The sequence below is a fragment of the Pinus tabuliformis genome, chromosome 5_2 (assembly GCF_031772625.1).
Source record: "Pinus tabuliformis cultivar Carrire ecotype Pingquan chromosome 5_2, CPIR1, whole genome shotgun sequence".
NCBI classification, from domain to species: Eukaryota; Viridiplantae; Streptophyta; class Pinopsida; order Pinales; family Pinaceae; genus Pinus; species Pinus tabuliformis.
Genome location: NC_142306.1, coordinates 269437127 through 269443403, shown reverse-complemented (window position 1 = coordinate 269443403; position 6277 = coordinate 269437127).

The following is a 6277-nucleotide window of genomic DNA, read 5'->3' as shown; positions in this document are numbered from 1 at the left end:
AGTCACATGGATGACCCTACCTCCCAGCTACTGCAGTCTAGAATTCCCAATTTTATGCATGCGACCCCGAAATTCAAGCCACTTTTTCAAGGCTAGGATACAAACCTTTACCCAGAAATTGACAAAACTTTATAGAATGATGAATTACATAGGACAAAGCCATTAACACAAATATTAGACAAGAACTTGACCTAACTATGCCTAACCATGATAGTCACTCTATTAAACACATGGTGAACTTGAAATCTATAGGTCATTAATGCATATCTAAACATAGAGATATGAAACTTATCTGATAATCATTAGAGGTATAATGCCCTCTCACAATAGATACAATAACATCTATTATGTCATGCATTCAATAACCATTCCTTTACCAATCAAAACATAATAGGAGGCATAACTAGAATCTGTGATAAAACCGTGCTTATAACCAACATATAACCAAATTAATAACAATGAAATAGAACAACCATAAAATCCACATCATAAAAAGTGCATCCACTCACAAAACACAAGAGAAAATTAGCTCTTATTAGCATATGAAAAATCCAACCAAGTCAGGGACTTCCACGTACCACCCAACCATAAATTAGGGTGAACTAAATCTTTCTTTCAGCCAATCACCCCCGTGTCACATTCTAAGCATGAATGTGAGATCTCTTGGGATAAGCCAATACATAAACAACCAAGGGAATCCATAGGTTAAACCACCTCCACCCTCACACTACCGTGATCTCACCTAAACCGGTCCCGAGAACACAAAACCAAACCAAGCTTGGATGCCTCAAAATTCCTTCACCATCCCTTTAGGAATTATCCTATCTCCACCCACCTGTTGAGGGCTTCCCAGAGAAACCCATCTCCACCCCCAACCCTTGGGATTTTCCTTATACCACCTCACCCAAATCTAAAACCCTCTGGAAATCCAAAGCTCAACCAATAATGAATCCCATCACACCATGGTTATCCAAGAATTGGAAAGGTAAGGATGAAACCACTATCAAACTAGGAAAAACCCATGCCATTGACAACAAATGAACCAAGTCCACACATGCATACCAAAACTAGCTAGGAAATCATACGTGCAACTTATTAATTGCAATTATTCTCATTGAATCTGTTTGATCTAACTCTTCCTTGCTTGATACTTGCTTTCCTTTGCTTACTTGCTTGCTTTCTCCTCTTCATGCACTTCTCCTCTCTGAAGTGAATTCCAAAACTCAACTTGCAAAATGTTGACAACAAGCTATGAACTGATCCTCAGATGCCTTTTTATTATTGATGCCTCTAATTTCTTCATTTTTCCTCTATTTTCCTTCAATTTCCTCCTCACATGCAACATGTGACCTTTCAGCTTCCTTTTCTCCTATTTTCCCTTATTTTCATAAATAAATTCCAATAATTTCTTTTTGCATTTTCAAATCCTTTTGCAATGCCTTTGCCAATTTCCTTAGCCATAATAAACAACAAGTGATTCCCACTACGACATTTTGCCCAACATTTAGTTTGGCATAAGGGTCCCATGTCCTTGGTCTTATTTTTCCTTTATTAACTTTATACATGGAATTTTAACTTGGGGATATTACAATATTAGTAGTTGATATGAAGGTGAAAGCATGGTAAAGAAAGCCAAACTTCGAGTATTTAGAATGCAATTAAAGTCTTTAAAGATGCATGATGATGAATATATTACTAAATATTTCCTTAGAGTTGATGAAGTTATGAATACTATAAGGGTCTTGATGAATATTTAAAAGAGATAGTAGTAGTTCAAAAGGTGTCAAGATCTCTCCCTAAGATATTTAATCCCGATGTTTTAATGATAGAGGAGATTAAAGGATTTAAGACTCTCACTTTGCACCAACTACTAGGCACTCGCACTACTTTTGAGATGAGAATTTATAATGGAAAGCCAATAACGAAGGAGTCAACCATTAAAGCAGATAAGAAGCTCAAGGAAGAACATGATGATTCATGTTGTGAATCAGGTGAAGAGGAAGCTAATTTCATGAGGAATCTTAAGGCAAGCTCAGGAAAGTACAATGGTAAGTTATCTTTTAAGTGCTTTAACTATGGAAAAGTAGGTCATGATGCCTCCAAGTGTCCTGAAAATAATAAATAATATGATCCGAGTGTTGAAGAATCTAGGGAAATTAGAGTTAATGAGTTAGAGGTATTTGACTTTTATATTATTAGCATATTCTTTAGTGTGTCTTCTTTAGTTCATCAAATAGCTACCAAAACAAAGAGACAAGAACACAAAGTGTTTGGCATTCTTCTAGGGCCAAAACCTCTCCCTCTTGAAAAGGAAAACCCACACAAAATTATTTTTATAGATATTCCAATTGATGAATACCAAGACCATGACCCTTGAATTGTAATGCCACTCCAAGACCTAGACAACAATCTTGTTCATTGATATTGTTGAGGTCATCATCATTGTTGTAATACTAAAGCTATCTTTACTATGCCACTGAGATCTTCATTATTGTTGTCACACTATTGTTCCTTTAATGAAATCTTCATCTAGATCATGGCTGCTACTTCATTACTGAGATCTTCACCTTATCTTCTTCAGAATCACGATTATCATCATTGTCACTATGTATAGATAATGACTGACTGCATCTGCAAGTATGTTGAGAATATATCTGCGTTTGTGTGACTGCGTTTGTATGCCGAGAATATATGACTGTGTTTTGTATGTCAAGAATATATCTCACAATATCTTTTCATCCACGAGTATGTCAAGAACATGTCTCACAGTGACTGCGTTGAATACTATATGAAGAGACTGAGACTGTGATTGCGTTATACAGAATGTCGAGACAGTGTTGTCATGGTAACGTCGAGACAGTATTAGCATAAGGGTGTCGAGACAGAGTATTTCCTTCACTGAGACAAAGTACTTGAGATCATGGTGAGATTATCTTTATGTCAAGAGTATATGCTACTGTAATACCCATCGAATATCATCGAGTTCTTCTTCAACCAGAACCCTGTAACCTTGTCTTCATGCGAGATACATGTACCTACTGCACCATCCGAATTTTGTGTCCACAAGATATCAGATAAATCTGAGTTGCGTTGAGATTACAGTGACTAGGTTTTGCGTTGAGACTTTGATCATAGAAATACCGAGATGATGTTTCCTCCTTTCATTGAGACAGAGTATCCATCGAATGATGAGATGCTATACTCTGTTGTACCCACTGAGGCAAACTCCCTCTTTCAACGTTGATATTTAGTCTTATATATATAGTGGTCATATCTCCATAATAGGTCGACTTGACCCATTGAAGAGGTGTGTCGTTTATGCAAGCTGACTTGTCTACTTTCACTTCATTTTGTTGGCCGACTTCATCAAGAGTGATTGTGCTTGTCATTGGAGGGATTTTAGACTCTAGTATACATTAGGTTGACTTATATTCATTACATGCATGCTCAAGAAGAGCTCTTTAACATGACTTTGACTCTTTGACTCTCCTAGACCTATGCAATGAGCAAGAAACTCATTACAAAAATAATATTTCTTTTTCTTGATAAGTACAAAGATCAAAATTACATTTGTAAATACCGAACCTAGTTACACTTTCTTCAATGGAGAGTAGTTTATAAAAGTGAAAAAGGATAGATGGAAGGCTAAAAATAAAATCATCTACACCCAAGATTCCAGCTCCTCTGAAAGTGAAAGTAAACAATCTTTAGATGAGGACAGAGATAATGGAATCCCTAAATAATTTATGCTCATGACCATAGACAATCTAGAAGTAGGAGCTATTAATTTTGATGGAGAAGGGGTCGAGGTCAACTTAGAAGGAGATTTGGCCCGTCATCCTAAAGAGAATGAAAGGCTAAGGAAGAAAAATAAAACCCAAAAATAATTATTGATTAAAGACAAAGTTTAAGCTATAGAACCTTTTCTCCTAGAAATTGAAGAAGGAAGATTCAAGAAACTCTAAATCAACATTTCAGTGAGAAAAATCCAGCATGTGAAAGGTTTGAGGGAGAAATTTTTATTCTAAGGAAAGAGTTGGAAAAGGAAAAAACACATTTGAACTTCAATGTTGAATTTGGAAAAGGGGATGAAATTTTGAATGAGCTCTTTGATGCTCAAAGGGTCTCCAATAATAGAAAAGGTCTTGGATTTGAGGCTAATTCAAGCTCAGCAGTTGAAAGAAATGGTAAGAAATCAATTACCTTTATGCAAGCCACAAAGAATGGATATAGCATGGTAGCTAGAGATGGGTCAATGCAACAACAAAGAGATAAGGTTAGCATGCAGTCCAATATGTAGCCAAAATCCAATCAGCAACAGAAAAACAAAAGGGGGAATTTCGATCATAAAAAGTCAAACAATATTGGAGAGGAAAATTGAGATACACAGAGGGTAGCCCAGCCAATGTTTAGAAATCAATTTTCTCCCAGGTATAAAGGAATTTGTCCATGCTATTATTTTACATGCACAGATTATGGGCACAAGGCATCCAATTACAAGGTGAATTTATCTTATAGACTGCTCACACCATGAAGAAGAAATTTTCATCCAAATAATCAATTTATCAAGAAAAGGATGAACAAACCCATGTACAACAATAAATTCACTCCTTTCAATAATTTGATTAAATGTTATAACTGTCAAAATTTTAGGCGTAGAGCAATTGATTGTAGATTTAAAAATAAAAGCTATGATCCAGTTACTAAGACAACAAGCGAGGAACCCAAATTCTAGAAGGAAAAGGAGAATACAGAGAACTGTATCATTGTCTTATATGCTCAAAAATAAGGAATCCATTGTTATTTTGATAGTGGTTGTTCCAAGCACATGTCAAGAGACAAAAGTAAGTTATTATAATGGAAACTAATTAAGAAAGCTAGTGTGACCTTTCGAAATAATGCACTTGGTAAGATTGTTGGGTAAAGGAGTTGTCAGACTATATAATGGAAAAGATGAAGCCAAGAATGTATTATTTGTATATGGGATGAAGCATAATTTATTCAGTGCGTCTCAGATGTGTGACCAAGGTTATGATTTATTGTTCAAAGCTAAAATTGTCAAATCAAGTCTACATGAACTTGAGAAATAGTAGTTGAAGTTGTAAGAACATACAATAACGTTTATGTGCTAAAAGAAAATAAAGAAATATGTTATTTGTCGAATCTTGATGAGAGTTGGTTGTGTAATGGAATACTTGGACATCTAAATTTTGATTAGATTGGAAAATTGGGCAAGAAGAATGATGTTAAAGACCTGCAAAAACTTTCAAATCTTCAGAATACTATTTGCAAATCTTGCCATATGGGAAAACAAGTGTGAGTACCATTCAAGTCCAAGGAGAAATCATCAACCAAACCATTACAGTTAGTACATATGGAATTATGTGGCCCTTCAAAATTTCATACACCCATTAGTAAATTGTATTTCATGCTAATCATTGATGATTTCAGCAAAATGATATGGGTTGCATTTTTAAGAGAAAATTCAAAGGCCTTTGAGAATTTTAAGTAGTTTAAGGCCATGGCTGAAAATGAGACAAAATGTAAAATAAAGTGCATAATTTCTAATAATCGATGTGATTTTCCTTCAAATGAGTTTGATGATTTTTGCAAGCAACATGGCATCAAAAGGAAGCTTACCATAGCAGAGAATCCACAACAAAATAATATAGTAGAGAGAGTCAATAGATCAGTTCAACAGATGGTCAAAGCCATGATGGGAGAAAGAAATATTTAGAAAATATTCTGGGTTGAACCATTCACACAACAGTGGTGATTCTCAACAAAGCACACTTCTGGCCAAACAGTGATCTTTGGTATGGCATACCTACGATAGTCAAGTATTTCAAAGTGTTCAAAAGAAAGTGCTACATCAAAAGAAATGATGAAAAGCTTGGTAAGTTTGATGAAAGAGTCGATGAAGGTATTTTTCTTGGGTATTATGAGAATAGAAAGGGATATAGATGCTACAACAAGAATAAAAAGAGGATAGTTGATTGCACTGATGTCAAAGTTGATGAGCACATCAAATTTGAAGACAATCAGCCAATAAATATCATCCCAAATAATTTATTCAACAATGATGAGCCACTTTCAGATGAAGGCATTGAAGAACCTCTTAGACCTCAATCCAAGGATCCTACAAGGTATGTGCAAAAACACCACCTAGCTGACCAAATTGTTGGTGACTTGAACACAAGTGTACAGACAAGAAGAATATTGTTTTATCCCCCTACTCAAGTGCATGTAACTCTGCAGCCTATCTATGATGGAACCA